At 42.3% G+C, this 18,629-nt stretch overlaps 1 pseudogene; it reads left to right on the top strand.

Annotated features, from left to right (window-relative positions):
* Positions 1-4,515: 4,515 nt before the first annotated feature.
* Positions 4,516-18,629, top strand: part of LOC102515154 — a 32,318-nt pseudogene continuing 18,204 nt past the window's right edge.

Genomic DNA, 18,629 nt, shown 5'->3' with positions numbered 1-18,629 from the left:
CTGAATATTGTCTGCAAAGTTCTTTTCCTTCTGATACCTACTGTTTAAAGTTTAAATGTCCAACTACCTCTGCAGAACTACAGGCACAGTGTCTTTAGACAGAAAAAGTTCTCACAGATCCACAGGGTTCTAACCCTTAAGTGGAAGCATATCAATTACAAAGATCTAATCTCCTATCTAATTCCCAAGACTACACAGTGATTTCCAAAACATGGGCCTTGGTGCATAATTTATGCTTTCACTTTGTAGCTTTGTAATTAAATCCACAGAGGATTTGGAGGTACATGGCAATACTGGTACAACTCCTTGCATATATAAACATACCATATGGGAGTGGAAAATTAATGGCTTTCAACACTCTCCTTTCCTTTCTATATAGCTAATGATAGATTGTGTTATGAATGCAATTATGTGGACCCAGGGCATGTAGGCACTGACAGAAGATTAAAAAGCATGTGAACTGATGGACCCACATAATCCTTGATCTGAATTTCTGTCATAGTCAGGGTTTGTACCATACACTCCAGTTTTCTGATAGTTATTATGTCTGCTCTGAGCTGTTCTCTAGGACATCTGGTGCAAGAAATCTGATGGCTGTCAGGTGTTTGCTGTATTCTGGCCCTGTGAGGATAATTTCATATTACGGAGCACTTGCTCCAGTGCTCTAGATACACAGTGGAGAACAAATTAGACTTGGTTTCTGCCCTTATGCAGCTTCTAAGTATCTCAAGTAAGCCTCAGAACAACCTTTCAAAGCTAGAATTTTAAAGAGAAGAAAATGAGAACTAGGTGAACTCAGTAACTGGTCCCAAAGCCAACTTATCCATTAGGCACAGTAAGCGTAGTGCTTAGGGCCCAAGAAAATGTTTTAACATTGATTTCTTTTTAAATCAGAAAAAAAAAAGAATATAATAATACTAAGTATATAATAATGAATCCAGCCTGTATTATGTTCGTCTTTATGCCATGTGGCAATAAACGTATATTTAAATACTTTTTTTTCAATAGAAGAAGGAGCCCATGAAGGCAAATGTGCCTAAGGCCTACAAAAGTCAAGTATGGCCCTGACTGGCCTAAGATCACACTGTGGTAAGGAACAGAACAAGGTCTGGCAGGCCAGGGTAAACCTGACATCCCTTTTGATTAGATGCATCTAGAGGATGGAAACTGTACCTTCATTCCTCTCCTGGTACCTGGTTCATAGGGGTAGCTCAGTAAATACTGAATTAAATTTTATTGTCACCCCAAGTTGCTTTATACAGTGAACAATTAACAGTAAATTCATACAGGTTGAAGAAAACTCTATGATGCTGCAAAAATCATATGGGCCTACTCATCTGGAAAATAAACCTGTAAATGAAGTCTATGCATTTTATGAATTTGTAGAATTTTAGGATCAAAAGATTAAAACAGACATCTTTCTTTGCTTGCAAACAAAGATACTTATCTTATACTATGTATCAGATCTCTGACAAATCTCTGATGTCAGTAGGATATCCTAAAAATAAATATAGTTATGTATATAATAAAAATTTAAAATTGTCCTTTCATTTAACATTCATTCTGCTAGGAACGGAGAGTACAAAAACAAAGAAGCCACAGTGTTTTTGTGGAGCACATGGTTAACTTAATCTACTTGTTTCACAAAAAAATGAACAGACTCTGTGGGAATGTTTCCAAAGTAGTATGGGTGATTCCAATTTATTAGAATTGAAACACAGTACAAGTCCTCACATTATGAGTATAACAGTGGTAGAGGTCATTACTGTTAAGGGAGCACTCCTGGTCCTTATCATCTCACATTCCTTTCAAAACCCTGACCCCCAGCAGTACAGCGGTGATTCTCGGCTGGGGACCAGCTCTGCAGACACACTCCCCCAGAGGGAGATTTGGCAATGTCTGGAGATATTTTTAATTGTCACAACCACAGGGGGTGGAGGCGGATTGCCAGTGGCATCTAATGAGTAAAAGCCAAGGATGCTGCTAAATATCCTACAATGCAAAGCAGAGACCCTCCTACCTTCCTGCCAACAAGGAATCATCTGGCCCAAAACGTCAATAAAGTTGAGGTTGAAAAACCCTGGCAGGAAGAACCAAATCCAAAATCCTCTGGCATTCAAGGCCTGGACCTTGAATTTCGCCCTTACCACCTTTTCACTTATCTCTTTGTGCCTTGTTCTCTGGACCCTCCATTTTCCCAGGAACTTTATGCCCCAATCCTATCAGACTGTCACAAAATTTTAAAAAAGTGATTAAGCATTTAGGCTCTAAGGCGAGGCAGACTTGGCTGTGTGTCGAGGACGTACAACCTGTCAACTGTGTATCCTTGGGCAAGTTACCCACCATCTCTAAGACTCAGTTCCTTCTTCTGTAAAGTGGGGATAAAATAGTTATTGTTATTGCAAGGACCACAGGAGATGATGCCAGTAAAGACATTGGACACCATCTGGCACATCTTTCTGACCCTGTGTTCTTGCTGTTCTTGCCTTTTTTAGGGCCCCAAACTCAGGCTTCATGGTCCTATGTTAGTTGCCTACAGGTCTTTCTCTCTGGTTGGCTCAAGAATTCCTGGAGAGAAAGGAGTAGGTCCTATCTGCCTTTGTCTCACCCACAGTAAGTGATTAGGAAATATTAGTTGAATTGCAATTTTGGCTTTCCCTTTGAGAGAAGATCACACTGCCAATGGGTAAAAAAAAAACAAACCCTAGAATTCAGGAATTCTTCAGGAGCCAGTCATGGTTTCCTTTGCTATCTTCACTTTCTCTGCTTACCTCTTAGGGTTAGGGTTCTCCTGAACTGAGGTACTTGTATGATTCTTGGCCAACCCCCTTCCCTCTTAGAAATGATCTCATCTAGCTATGTGGACTAAAATACCACTTATATGCCCCCAAATTTATATTTATAGCCAGGACTTCTTCTACAAACTCCAGATTTATATATTTTAACTGTCTACTCAATAACCTTAATTGATTATAAATTGATATTATCAACTTGGCACACAGCAAGCAAAGTGATATTTTAAAAATATAAATCAAGGATTTCCCATTGCACCAGTTATAAATTCTTCCCATGGCCTACAGGCCAGGCCCATTTAAGGTCTTGATTTCTCACCTCCTGACATTGTCCTTCTTGCTCACTCTGCTCAAGCCACATTGGTTATCTTTCTAATGTTCAAATAAGACAAACTCATTCCCTTTCTCTGAGCCATTGGACTTGATGTGGCCTTTGCCTGAAACACTTGTCCCCAGATCAATATATGTCTTCTCATTGAGATCTCAACCAATATCACCTCTTGAGGAGGACTTCCGTGCCCTCCCTCCAACTCTCTAAGTCAGAGCCTTGTTTTACTTTTATGACATATTATTATCTGGTATTTGCTTCCTCAATGATTTTGTCTCTCCCACTAGAAAGTAAGCCCCAGGAGAGCAGGAGACTTGTCAGCCTTATTCTCCACGATGCCTTCAGCACCGCACCCAGTGCCCAGCACATAGTAGAACATCAATGGATAGATACTGAATAGACGAATAGTTGAATGAAGGTGTAGTGAAGGCACTGGAATGAGAAGTCTTGAGTTCTAGTCCCTGTTCCATCTCTGTGTGACCTTGGCAAGTCATTTCGTGTCTCCGAGTCTGAAACATAAGCCTCATAAGATAACACCAACCTCTCAAGATTGGTGTGAGAATCAAACGATTTAATGAATGTTAAGTGGTTGGCACAATTCTTATCACACAATATGATGATCAGCTAATGTTGGTGCTTTTTTTCCCTTTTGGGCTTCACTTGCCTCACAATATGGGAAATGACACTGATTGTATTGTACTGGGTGGTTGTAGAAGCGATATGAAGTCAGGCCATTGCACATAGTAATCCTTTTGCTCCTCTCTACCTTCCCTCCATTTCCTCACACCTGGCTAATCTCCGTGATCACCCCCTTCCAGAAGGCTTCCTTGAGATCTCACGCTGATTTAAGGCCTCTTCTGGGTCCCCTCAGGCCCTGGGTGTTTCTGTTAAAGAGGCATCACACTGTTATTGTTCTGCACGGGCCCAGTGGATAGGTGGGGAAGTGGAGAAGAGCATAGAGGGACAGAGGAAAGGAGGGCAGGAGAAAGGGAGGGGCAGAGAGAACTGATGGAAAAAGCAGGTGATCGCCCTCTGAAACCGGCTACACGAAAAATAAGCAGGCTCTCGGGACCGCAGAGGCCAGCCTCAGCCGGCCCTGCCACTCCCCTACTCCCTACGGGCCCTGCCTTGTAGCTCCCTCAACACTTAGCCCCCACCCCCACCCCCCGCCTCAGCCCCATTTTCCATCCTCCAGAACTCAGCTCGTGGTCCCCAACAATTGGCTACGGGTCGTTATTACCCCCAAGGCCGCTAATGAGAGGCAGTCAGGTGCGAGGGGCAGATGATCTCAGCGGTCACCCCGGGGCCCAGGCGCAGGCGGCGGCCGGCCGAGCACCTGGCTACGTAGGATAGCGGCTCTCGGAGGCTGGGCGTGGGGACACCGAGCTCCGCAAGATGCAGCTGCTGGCGCCGCTGCCACTGCTGCTGGCCACCTGCGTGTTGGGACGCGGGCGCAACTCCGGGTCTACTGCCCGAGGAGTTCGAAGGCAGAGGTAAGCGGTTCGGCGGTGGAGCGCGGAGGAGTCCGGGGCGAAGGTAGACTGGACTCAACCTGCTCTAGCTCAATCACCTGCGCTGGTGTCTACAGTTCAAATCCCTGCTCGGTCGGTCCTTTCTGGCTGTCTGACCCTGGGCTAGTAGTTTACCCTGTCGACATTTTAATTCCCTTGTCTGTCAAATGAGGACAGCAATATGCATCTTGCAAGAATTTATAAGACGTGTAAACATTGCTCCTAGTATATAGTAGATGTGCAATAAATGCCTGTTCCCTTCCCCTCATCCTAAAAACAAGGGAACTCTGGAGGGAAAATGTAATTGCTAATTGTCATAGTAAAATTTCCTGTGTTTCATAAAGCATCCGAGCTCAGAGGATGTTGGAGATCACCTTGCCCAGTCTGCTCTCTGAAGGCCTCAGGAACATCAGAGAAAATGGCAGAGCCTATTTACCTAAGGACAGATGTCCAGTGACACTGCTTCAGCCCACAAAATATGATACCTCTCTCTCTGTGTGTGTGTGTGTGTGTGTGTGTGTGTGTGTGTGTGTGTGTGTGTAAAACCGGATTTAATTCTTTTAGAGTGCGGTGGCTAGGGCACTAGCGTAGGTATCAGGATTATTTGGATTTGAGTCTATATTCCACCTTAAAAGCCTTGATAACTCCTTTCCCCTTTCTGAGATTCAATTCCCTAATCCGTGACACAAGAAACATGGTGTTGAGAATAAGCTGCAGAGATGGTGCAGAGGAAGGAATGAATAAGCCCAGGCAAGGGGACTGGACAGGAAAGCATCAGGGAGGAGGTAAACCCAAACAGCGTTTCAAAGGATGAGTAAGAACTTATCAGACGGGCAGGGGTGGAAAGAAGGTGTTCCAGGCAAGAAGGCATGTACAAAGGTTCCAATTATGACACAGCCAGCAGTGACATCTTCAGGAAACTGGAAAACGTGAAGGGGAAGGTGGTTAAGATGAGGCTGGAGAGCAGGCAGGGGCTGGATCAATGGGGCTAAGGAGCCTAGTCTTTTGCTGATAGCAGTGGGAGCTAGTGAAGACGGTAAGTCGGGGAGAAACAAGATCTGGCCTGGGTATTGGAAAGGGTAATTCAGCAAAAATGTGGTCATGTACTATGAAGCTGACTAAAGTGGAGATTAGAGACAAAAACATCCAAAAACCAAACAAAACATCTGAGAGGTTATGGTAATCTTGGTGAAAAGTAGAGCGGCCTGCATGGGGCGGGGGGGTGAGGCAGTCGGCAGGAGGTGTGTGGGAAGATAGGCGAGGGAGCAGGCAGGAGAGATGTTTAGGAGTATCCTGAAGAGTGGGATGCAGGAAGCCCTCAGCTTCATTGATGGGCTGTGGGGGAAACTTTCCACAAGGCAGAAGTCTATTCTAAGTGTTGGTTAGTGGTCCTCCATTTCCAGGTTGACCTCAGCTATCCTTTGCAGCAAACCCTGTGAGGCTAAGCTTCTGACTGCTAACTCCTGCTCACCCCTCACCTCCCTGCCTGCTGTGGGTGGCTTTACCCACACTGCAATTCCTCCTGTCAGAAGGCAGAGACAGGCACATCTGCTGTCACTTCCCCAAGGACTGAATTCCTCTTGGCAGAAGTGAAATGCCCAAAGGTGTTCTCAACAAATATTTCTGAAATACTCCTTGGAATCAAAGAAAGAGGGACTCCAAGTCTCCAACCCCAAGACAGTTGATCATAAACAAAATCTAGCACCTTATGAGGAGAAAAAGCTGCTCTGCATGATGTCACCTCTTCCAGGGAGCCTTGTCTAGGTTCTTCAACCTCTGTACTTCCTTGTGTCAGCCCTACTCACACTATGGTTGTCTATTTACCTGATTCTCCTCAACATTTCCAGCATCAAAGTCAGTGCATGGCTTAGACAAGTGCCCAGTAAAGGATTATTGAATGGTTGAACTGAACTTTCACCCCCCCCCCCAGAAAATCACATCCCATGAAAAGAATTGATGTTCCAAGAAATCTTCCAGCAGTAGGACTTAGCCACATGTAATCATTGATGCCAAGTGCCTACTTTAAAGGAATCAACCCAGAACGTAATTATGCTGAAAGGAGAGAGGTCAGAGAGATGTGCGGAGGGGCTAATGTTGCTCACCAACTGCGGAGGGTTGGCCAGTGAGGTCACCAGGTTTCACTTTAGAAGAACCTGTTAAAGTACTCAGACTTGGGAAGATTTAGATGCTGGCTTGTTCTACCTAATTCATATGAGGCTCTTCTATAAACCAGATGTCCATAAATTCATGAGCATCACAGACTTAACATTTCTAAAACAAACTCTTGTGTTCTCCTCCAGACTTGCTCTTCCCCTTGTCTCCTCCATGTCAGTAAGTGGCCCAAACATTCACCTGGTCATTTATGTCAAATGACTAAGAGTCATCTTTGATTCCTTTGTTTTCTTGTCCCTCACTGAATCCAGTAGCAGGTCCAATTGACTCTGTCCTCCAACCATATTCTGCATATGGTGTTTTTTCACCTCTCATATTCCTGCCCACACTAGTCCAAGGATTCAGAGTCAGTCATGTGGACTATGGCAGTAATCTGAGTGGATTCTCTGTTTCTGTTCTTGCTGCCCCACAGTCTCTTCTCATCTAAATTTCAGAATGCTCTTTTTGAAATATAAATCAAATCGTACCATTCTGGTACTTAAAAACCACCAGTGCCATCTTATTAGATTTAAAATAGCATCCAGCCTCCTTGTCACGACCTACAAGAACCTCCATGATCTGATCCCTGCCTACCTCTTCAATCTTATCTCCTGGTTCTTCCTTACATTCTAGCCACACTGGCTTTCTTGCTGTTTCTCAGACACTCCAAACTCAGTTTCATCTCAAGGCCTTTGCACTGGCTGTGATTTCTGTCTGGAATAATCTTCTCTTGGATCTTCACATGGTTTACTCCTTCTCCCCATTCAGGTTTCTGCTTAATTATCTCCTTGTTAGACGGGCTTTTCTTGTTTACCCTGTCAAAAATTATTCTCCCTTTGTATGATTTAATTTTTTAAATCAACCTTTTTGAGATATTATTTATATACATTAAATGCACTCATTTAAAGTGTGTCACTCATTGAATTTTGAAAAATGTATACACTTGCGTGACCACCACCACAATTAATATATAGAACATTTTCATTACCCCTATATGTTCCCTCATGAACCTTTGAATGCTTAATTTTTTTAGAATAGTTTTCACTGTATGATCCGTTTCTTGTTTGTATGTTTATTCATTGTCTCTCTCTCCTCATCATTAGATTAGCTTCCTGAGAAGAAGTGCTTTTCTGTTGTGTCCATTGCTGTATCTGCAGCCCCTAGAACAAGCTCATAGCAGGTGCTAAATTTTGGGGGGGAATGAATGAATGAATTTCACTGGGAAATGACCCTTCCCAGAGATCAGAATGCTCATATTAGTCAAGGCAAACCCTTTCTTGTTGCCAAGGACCCAGAAAACGAAATGCAATGAGTCAAAACTTAATCTTTGTTGAAAGCCTATTGTGTACCAGTGGATATTTTTTCTTTATACATTGTTTTATTGAATCTCTCAACAGTTCCATCAGAAAGTGCTATTCTCTTTCTTTTACTGATGTGAAAATTGAGGTTCAAAGAGGTTGAGTGACTCTCCCAAGGTTATACAGCTAGTGCCAAAAGTGGTTTGGAGGCCAAGTGAGGCAAACTCTGGAAAGTATGCATTGCATTTTGTAGTTAGGAGAGCATTTGATGACTCAGTGGAGTGGTGGGGGTGGAAAGCTGGTATGATAGGTTGAAGGGTGGATGAGGATCTAGGAAATGACTAGAACAGGTATGGGCTATATCTTGGGGAATTCTGGCTGAGAGAGGAAGTCACGTAGGGCTCACGTGGGTAATGTGGGATGCCAAGTGAAAGGGAAGGTGGAAGGTTTGGATGACAGAAGGTGGGGGGTTTGCAGAAAAGCAAGTGGGCAAGGGAGTTGAGAGGAGTGAGCAAGGTGATGGATCTACATCTCTATCAACTTTATAACCTCTGCACGTGGTACAGTGCCTGGCACATGAAAAACACTCTCAAAATTTTGTGGAAAGAAGGAAGGAAGAAGGGAGGAAGGAAGGACTGTGAGAGTTAGATAGGAAGGAGCCAGGTGACTAGAAAAAAAAATGGAGATCAAAGAACAGGTGTACCTCAAGTAACAGAGTGTGAGAATTGGAGGATAGGAGGCCACAGTCATGGAGTGGGGTTTGGGTTTAAGATTTCAGAGATGGAGCAGTTTCTGGTCATGATAAGGTCCAGGGTGCGAATGTAGGTGCAAATGGCTAAACTGGGTGGATGTGAAGGTGAGTGGAAATGGGGTGATTATTAATAATTGGAAACATTTGGAGACAAACCTAAATATCCAACAACAAGAGCATAATTAAGTGAAGTGTGATACATCCATAGTATGTGGGAAGTTTTTAATGTGGTACAGAAATGTTAATGATCTAAGCTTAGTTGTAAAAAGTACAAAATTACATAAGGTATATATTGTCACTATGCAAAATATATGTGTGCATAGAAGAAAGGAACAGATGAAAATACACCAAAAAGTAAATGGTAAATAATGGAATTTCAGATGATTTTCATTTTTTCTTTTTTTTTTTTTACTTTTACCTTCTATAACAAACTTGTGTTACTCTTTTAGTAAAAAAAAACTATTAAAAATTAAGAGAACTGTTATGTCTTTCCATTTATTTCTAGAACTGAATTTCCTCCTTGTGAACTCTCATTTTTACAGCTAAACTGTATCTGATGCTTTAAGTAACCTTTGTTAAACACAGTTACTCACTAGGCATGATGCTTTACATACACCCATTCTTAACTCTGTAGAGTAGCTATTATTTTTCCCAGTCTAGACAGTCTAACTGAAGCTCAGAAAAATCATGTAATTTGTCTGAGGTCACACCTATTAAATGGCAAAGTCAGGATTTGAACTCAGGAGTGTGCGATATTAAAACTGATTTTTCTTGCATTACTCCTGCTCCCCATCCCACTGTTTCCCATGAGTCCAGTAAGCTAAAGGCCTTCCAGCTCGGATTTTAAGTAGTACCTGGAAATCCCAAGGAAAGTAAATCTTAAAAACAAATTTCTTCTGTATAGCAGAGGGAACTATATTCAATATCTTATAATAACCTTTAATGAAAAAGAATCTGAAAATGAGTATATGTATGATATGCATGACTGGGACATCATGCTGTACACCAGAAATTGATACATTGTAGCTGACAGGACTTCAAAAAAAAAAAAAAAAAGGAAGAGGGTAAATCTTAAGATTCTTTGAATGCTCATCTAGCCCCAAATGGCCTCCTTTTCCCCATTTGAGATGAGAGAACTAAGGTCCAGAGAGAGGATGTGACATGGCAGGGCCATTTATGGGTTTGTGGCAGAGCTGTATTCAGCCTCCTTTCTTTCTGCTGTTTTCCCAGACTGTTCCAGGCCACAGAGCAGCTTGGCAACCAGATGGTGTTTAGAATTCAACCCTCTCATTGTATAGGTGAGGAACTGAGACCCAGAGAGGAGAGGTGGTTTTTCCAAAGTCACGTGGTGAGTCAGTGGCAAAGATCCCTGTGCACCTTACCTCCAAAAAAGGATGCATTGGCCACTGCTGCATGCTGCCAAGTGTCAGGTGGCCAGCAGGTAATAATAATATCAGCAGCCTCAGGGACAACATGAGCTTTTGGACTCTCAGACCTTGTATGAAAAATGCATATTAAAATATGCAGGAATTTTGGTTGATTGAATTGAAGAATCAATGAGTTAGTGATACACAAAGATGTGAGGGGAGGGCTAATGGTGACAGCAATGACCATTGTCAAAGTACAAAATCAGACAGAAACTGGAATTCAAATGAGGGGCTGAATGATGCAGAAGTCATAAGGGGTGTGTGTGTGTGAATGTTAACTCTGTCAGCTCTCAGACTTGACTGTGGAAACTTGGCTGAAGAGACATTCTGAGACAAAGGACCTCTGTGCCCAGTTGGCTCAGACTTGCTGAGGAACAGCCTGCTGCTCAGGCCTCTGACCGATAAGCGATTGGGACCATCTGTGGATCGTGGCTACTTGGACATGCTGGGCCTGAGGAAGAATCACCCTGGACGGATGCCCAAACCCAAGAGGCCTGATCCAGCTGGACGTTCCAGGTCTCAAGTACAAACTGATGGCAAGGATCTCTTCAGAGGCTGCAGGGATGTGGAGGCGAGAGCAGGGGCCATTGTTAACATACAGGAAAAAAATAAAGTCTGGAGGCAAATACATCAAAATGTTGACAATGGTCATCTCTGGGATGTAGACTGTGGATGTTCTTACTGCTTATTTGCTTCCTTTGGGCTTTCTACATTTTCTATAATAAATTATTTACTTTGAAAATTCAAGAAATATAAAATAAGAAAAGCAGACACTTTACCTGCCTGTCTCTCTGGTTAGTCTGTGAGCTCTTTGAGGGCCTGAGGGATTACATCTTGTTTGTACCCTGGTATCCAGCACTCATAGTGGCACAGTATAGGTTCTCTGTAAAAATTTAAGTGAAGGACTTGTATTCTCTTATACTTCAAACATATAGGCTCTTATTTATTGCTCACTTTCTCAACACACTTGGCTATCTGCTTCCTAGGGTATAGTTGATTAGAAATGGCAACCTACACAATGAATGGAGGACCCACTACAGGTGCCCATTCAATAACAGCAAAAATAATACTGTTTTAGTAATTATTATTAATCATAATAATGATGATATTATTTGGTAATAATTATCATTATTATCTTAATTAATTTGGTCCTCATGCTGATCTATCATTCAACATACTTTTATTGAGTACCTACTATGTGCACAGTGTTCCTTTCCCTAAAGAATTTAAATAATCCATATTTACAGATGAGAACACTGATTCAGAAAAGTGATTGACCCAAGATTCTTATCCAGTGCTATTTACCACCCCACAAGGCTTTTTACTAGTTGATAAATAACTAAGTGACTATGGTCTATGTGGCAGACATGCAGATAGACTGGCAGATAGAAAGGAAAGGAAGTGAACAGGTAAACTGGCAGGCAGGTAAGCAGGGACATAGGTCCACTGGTTTCATGAGAGCTGGGTTGATTGCCAGAGGCAAACACATTTGCCTGAGGGAGAAGTTGAGTGCTCACAGCTGAATGGGAACAGTAGAGACAGAAAACTTTCAAAACAAACCCACACTTGTGCTGCACATTACAGCCTAACACAGAGCTTGAGTTTTCAAGAAACTTTAAATTTTGTTCGGGATTCTCTGCATAAGAGATCAGGGTCTTTCATTATGTCTACAAAACTTTTCCATTGAAAATCGTAGACAAAATGTTGGCACCTGAAGAGATAAGCTTGGGTTTATCTAGCAAATTCTCTTTTGCAAAATATAATCTGGTGATGTTGAATAAAGGCAGCAAATATGTATTTTAATTATGCAAGCAATTCTTAAAAGGCCTGTTCTGTTCCAGGCTCAGGACTAGATGCTGGGGAAGGCACAACTTTTACCTTCAAGGCTAAAAATACCTTCAATATGATATATCTTTGTATACATACACACATATATACAGATTCAGCTTCAAGTAGTATTTATTGAGGACTTACAATGTGCCTGACACTGTGTTGTATGCTATTTCACTTAATTCTTCCAGAAACTATGAGTAAGGTAACTCCTTTTTATATATGAATAAACTGAGTTTCAGAGAGGTTAAATACCCTGCTGAAGCTAGCAGCAGAAATGAGTCCTTAGCCCAGTCTTTGGATTTGAACTACACTACAAGGCAGGCGTCCTGGGAGGTACAATGTGGAAGTAATTTCATTTGACAGAAGAAGGCTTCCTTGGTTCTGTATCTCTGCAGACTTGGTCATGTTTATGCGCATTTATCATTTGTGTAATCCAGCTCCCAAACACCTGTTATTTTTTGTTGGATGGATCTCAGGGGACATAGAGATATTTGTCCAATTTGAAGGAAAGATTTAGTGAGGAAAAAAATATGGTAGCATCAAACCTTGGTAAATATACTGCTCTATTCTCTCAGTTAATAAGTTCTCTCCTTGATCTGGCCCAGCCGCCCTGCAAAACTGTATAGTACTGTTTGCATTTCCCTTGAAATACCGTGCTATTTCATGACTCAGGGTATTTGCACATGCAAGTCATTCTGTTTGGACCACTGATTCCTCACCTTTTCTATCTTTTCAATTCTTCTTCAGGCATGCCTTCTCTGAAATCTACCCTGACTCTGAAGGGCAATCAGTGCTTTTCTGAATTTCATTGCTTCCCTTGATCCGTGCCCTTACCGCACTGTATTGTAATTGTTCACTTGTCTGTCTCTTCAGACTCTGAGCTCCCTGAAGCTCAGAGATCCCTAGAGGGACTTTGTCAGACTCATGTCTGTGCATCTGGTACCAGGCACAAAATGAATGCTCAAGAAATAGTTGTTGAATGAAGGAATAATGAGCCCAGGACCAGAGTGCAGAAGGACTGGGCTCTAGTCTCAGCTCTGTAACTGGCAACTGTGTCCATGAGAGAGTCACTTCCTTCTCTGGGCTTTATTTTCTCTATATACAATATGAAGAGGTCAGATTAAATGGCCACTGAGGGTCATTCTGGCTTGAACCTTTTATACTGTTAAGAGGATAAGTATAAAACATTAAAATGGGACTTTATTAACCATGTGACATTATTCTCCTAACAAGAAAGGCTCCTTATTTCAAGACATCCTGAATTGTGGCAGGTTTCATTTGTGTCAATACTGTTCACCCAGAAAAATAATTAGTGATGAGAAATTCTGAGTTTTGTTCTAATCTCTCCCATCATAAAGTTCAGGGTCAAAGTTGTAAACTGTTTCCACATGCATGTCAGGCTCAATTAACATTTGTCAAATTGAATAATAAATGAATCAATCCATTTGTAAGGTTGAGAATCTTATGACACAGGCAAAAGTCATGACCATGCATCCATCTAGACATTCAACAAATGTTTTTGGCGATTTGCTCCGTGCCAGACACAAGGATACAATGGTTAGTAGAATAGTTATGAAACTTATCAATCTGGTGGGGAAGACAGGCATTACTCAAATTATACATAAATAACCTAATTAATTACAAACTGTAAAGCGCTATGGTTGACTCTTAACGTTTGTGGCACATTCTTTAGGTTATAAAGGGCTTTTCACACACATGATCTCATGGGAAGCCATATAGTATAGAGGTTAAAACTACAGATTTTGGTGCTGCAAAGGCCTAGGTCCAGGCCTGGCCTACCCACTTAACTTGCAAACTTAGACAAGTTTCTGAGCTTCACTTTTCTTATTTTCTGAATAAGGGGAAAATAGGACATTTGTCCCAGAGGTATTATGAGACTGCAATGAGACAATGCATATGAGGCAGTCTGCACAATGCCTGACATGCGGTTGCAAAACAGTAGCTACTATCATGATTATATAACTTTTTTTCTCTTTGTAGCACTTTCCCTACATCTTCCTCTCCTTCCAGAGGCGAGGCAGTGTTTGAAATCGCAAAGATTTGGGTCTGCTTACTGGATGCAAAACGGAACTAATAATACTTATCTTATATCTCACTGTCCACGGGAGTAAATGAAGGGAAATTTTTAGGGAGCCACACAAAGGTCTAATACATAATAACAAATCTTTTGACTTTGACATCAATTCTTACCCTACATTACATCAACTGTGGTCAGAGAAGCCGGATCCACTTCACTCAAGCCATAGCCACTTGCGGCAGAAAGAACCTCCTGGGGCCCCTCCCGCAGGAGTCATGGGTGGAATGGTCACTGAGATGACCTGGCCTTACTAATACTGAGATCTTGGGAACAACAGGGGAAGACAAGAGAAAGCAAGCTCCTGGGCCTCAGGAAGAGAGGTAGTTGGCTGTTAGACTTGAGTAATAGAAGCCAACAGAGCCAGCTCAGGGTCATGTTATGGGTTGTGTGTGATGTGCAGTTTTCATGGGTAGAGCTAAGGCAATAACCCTAGATATCAGGGAGTAGAATTTAAGAAAGATTGATTCAGCTGCAGGGAGGAGATAAAATAAAATCCACCCTTGAGACCTCTTCCATCTCAAGCTGCCAAATTGCCCCAAGACTCTGGGACCACGGTGGGCCCAGGAAGTGAGAGTCAGCAACTCTGAGCTGACATAAGATCAGAAAGGCACTGAATGTTTGGACGGAGTTCCAGGTCCCAAAAAGAAGGACACTTTGTCTAGATGCCATCTATGCCAAAGCCAAACAAATTTATCAGCATCTCCTTGAAATTGCAAAGGAGTTGAAAATGTTTAAGAAATAAAAAAAGGGTCAATGGAAATTGATTGTTCAATATCATCGTTACTAACTCAAGAAGCAGGAAGTGATATTGCTAACATCTTTACTTGGTAAGCTGATTTTATTATTTTATTTTACTAAACATAAATATGTATAAGGGCTCAGTTCCTTAACCATATTTTCCAGCTACTTTTATCAGAGCATCTCATGCTTTTCAATCAAACATTCCTGTAGTGGTTTTCAGGATTTAACTTTCATAGGGGAGGGTGAGGTAGAGCATTAATGGAACACTAACCATGTGGGTTCAGGTATCAGATAGTGAGGGGGATTTCAGGAATATTGGAGTATTTTCTGATATTCCCTTACTGTTCCCATAAGACTTGATCAGCCTTAGCTGTGTTAGTGGATGGAGGGACCCTTAAATTAGGAAGCCCACCAAAGTGGGTTCTTGCCTATGGCTGTGAAAGAATTCGCACAGCAGAGGCAGAGGAACTAAGTGAACAACTGCTTTATTGCTCAGAAGGGGACATAGAAGGAAGGTACCCGAGCAGGGAGAAAGGAAGATAAGCACTAGAGTGAGGAAGAGGTGCTCTGAGTGTGGAGCCATCAGCCAAGATGGGCAGTAGGGGCAGCTCCGGCCTGGGCCGGGCCACATGGACTTCTGTGAGAGGCTTCTGCCATCATGTCCTCCCTCTGTGTGTGATGGAGCCAATCAGACCTTGTCCAAGCTTTTCAGTCTTTGTATGGGCTTTTCTGGTGGTTGTCATGGCAACTGTCATGACACTGGGGGTGTGTCACTTAGCATGCTAATATATTACAATGAGTGTAAAATGAGGCTCAAGGTCCACTGGAAATCAAATCCTCCACTGTCTTGGACTGGCTTCTAACCAGTTCTTGTTTCTTCTCTGCAATTTCCTCCTGAGACTTAGATTAGAGTAATTGGTTTCTATTTGAGAGAAGAGCAAGGGTATGATCCTGGGAGCAATAGCCTTAGTAACAAAAATTCTTAATCAGAATGCCTGCAATCTAGTGGACCCAGCATCCCCCTCAAAAAAACCCATCTCCAAAGATACTGTTCAGCCATGGAAGCTTTATAGGGAAATGAAGGAAAAATCTCAGTTAATCGTTGAGTTAAGTGGTGAGAGTCATTGCCATCCCCCAATGCCTGCAGGCTCCTAGCCTGAGGCATGGACTGCCTGAGCCTGCTCTTCTATGACTCAGGGAGGCCCGGGAGACTTCAGCTTTTCTATAAACAAGAGGCAGGGGTATGGAGGCAGGGATTGGGGGTCAGGTGGTGGGCACAGGATCCTGCTTCCTTTCAGCTGCATTGTATTATCTTAAAAAAAAACCAAACAAACCATTTCTACATGTTGCTTGTTTCTTCTTTAACCTTATAGATGGGTGGAATCTAAACATAGGCCGGATTATGGTAAATTTCAGCTCACTGCAGGAAAATTTTACAAAGAAAAGGATAAAGGTAAATACTGGAATTTAGGAATATACTAATTAGCTGGGAAAGTTCTGACTTGTATGCAACTGTTTTTATTCAAGATTACCAATTCACTTCTCTTTCTTAGAATAAAAAGAAGCAGTAAGTGGAGAAGAATGAAGTCTCCACAAAAATAATAATGTCTATTTATTGAATAACAGGTATTTAAAACTAAGTCCTTGAACACATTATCCCCATGAATCTTCTTAACAACTTCATGAGATGGATGTTGCTATTCTGTTTCCAATTTTGCAGAGGGCCTCAGAGAGGTTGACTAATTTGCCCAAGGCTATATTCACAGCTGGCAAGAGGTGGGGCTGAGACCTACTTCTAGGTCTGACTCCAGGACTGTGTTCATTACCCCTGGGCTATACTGCTTTCCCCAACCCTAGAGTTTTTTAATATAACATTCTGCACTTGAAACAGGTAAAAGCAATAATTTCTGAATACTGCTCACCCCTAGAGCTGCTTGTTACAATGGAGAGTTGAGCAGACAGACCCAGGGCTATGACTTGCTGGCTGCATAATTTGGGCAAGTCTTTACATTTCCCTGAGCCTTGATATTAGATGGAGATAATAGTCTTCATCTGCCGTGTTCATTAGACAGGGCTGTTGTAAGAGCAAAATACTGTTATGAGGGAAAGGGGAGCTCTGAGGCTAAGGCCTGTAAGCAATGGATTTTTGTCTGAGAAAGCTTTTGTCCTATAAATAGAATCCATTGATTGTCCTCTGGAGTGATTTCCCATCTTCTCTCTCCTGGCTATTGTTATGAATCTCATTTTCATGTTTATTAAAGGAGAGGATTATGAACTGGCTTGAACATTTAAAATCTTTTAAATCCACTCTGAAAAATTGTTTCCAGAAGGGAGAGAACTGGAGACTGAGTGACGCTTCTGAGGGCAGTCTGCACCGCCACCCATCTCCTCTCAGCTTGGTTTCTTGGTTGTTGCTCCCCATGTTTCATCCCACTTGGGTTCATTAGGTCCCCCCAGTTGTCTGAAAGGGTTCTGGGTACAAACGAGGCTCAGAGAGTGAGGGGGAATCACACTGGGCTACATTACAAGCCTTGGTAGAGTGGAGATTCAAGGCTTGGTCTTCTGCCTGTGGGTTCGGTGCCCTTTCCCTTGTGTCCACTCCTTTCCTCCATGAAGTCTTCTGTGGCTATGCTAGCCTCACTTGAGGGCTTTGGGGAAATAAGCATACTTTTTAAAATATAGGCAGCTCCTCGTGCAATATTAGACATCAAAGTGCTTAGCACAGAGACTGCTGGGCAACAAATGCTCAAGAGACGTCTGAATCAGGACCTGTGATCCTTCTGTGCAATTAATACAAATCTATGGAGTGTTTCCTCTATGTTAGAACTTATCCTAGATCTTTATATTAAAGATGCCTCTTCCCTTCAGGAGCTTAAAATTTATTCAAAGAGACTAAAATAAGCTTAATTGCAATATAATGTGACCCAGGAAAGTACAAAGAGCTGTGGATCATGAAGGAAGGACCCTCACCAAGCATGAATAATGATAGTCCCTTGCATTTTATACTGACAGTTCACAAAGTGCTTCTCACATCTCTCACTCATTTGACTTTGATGGGAACCCTCTGGGGTATGATTAATTACCCACATTTTGCTGATGAGGAAACTGAGACTCTGAGAGTTAAAGTGACAGAGCCATAACCAGGAAGCTGGGCAGCCACATGGAATAATGGAAAGACCACTAGCCTGGAAGTCTGGACATGTAGCTTGTATGTCTGTCATTTGTGATTATATGATCTTAGATAAGTAATTTTCCCTCTCGGGGGCTTGGTTTTCTCATCTATGAACTAATGGAGTTAGACCAGAAAGGCTCCAAGACCCCTTATAGCTCTGATGTTCTCTGGAGGAAGAGATAAAGTCTCAGGCTGGGGGCTCTGGAATTCGATAGGCTGGTTGTGTGATTCTGGACAAGTGAAATAGCCTCACTGATTTCATGATAACATGGAAATATGAGTAGGGCCCACCTCACAGAGGTTTTTATGAGGATTAAGTGCAGTAATACATATGAATGAAATACATTGCTGGGTGAGTGGGAAGTGTTCAATAGATGTTAACAACAATTATTATTTACTCTAAGAGGCTGTGCCTGGCCTCTTCCTACCACAGCAGTTGTGCATGGCAGAGCCTGATTCTGGCCACCCAGGAGGTTTCAGAAGAAACAGAGCCTTGTTTTGTAAAGCTTCAGAACAGTATTTAAGTA

This window comes from Camelus ferus, chromosome 13 (assembly GCF_009834535.1).
Source record: "Camelus ferus isolate YT-003-E chromosome 13, BCGSAC_Cfer_1.0, whole genome shotgun sequence".
NCBI classification, from domain to species: domain Eukaryota; kingdom Metazoa; phylum Chordata; class Mammalia; order Artiodactyla; family Camelidae; genus Camelus; species Camelus ferus.
This window is presented reverse-complemented; position numbering and strand designations above follow the sequence as displayed.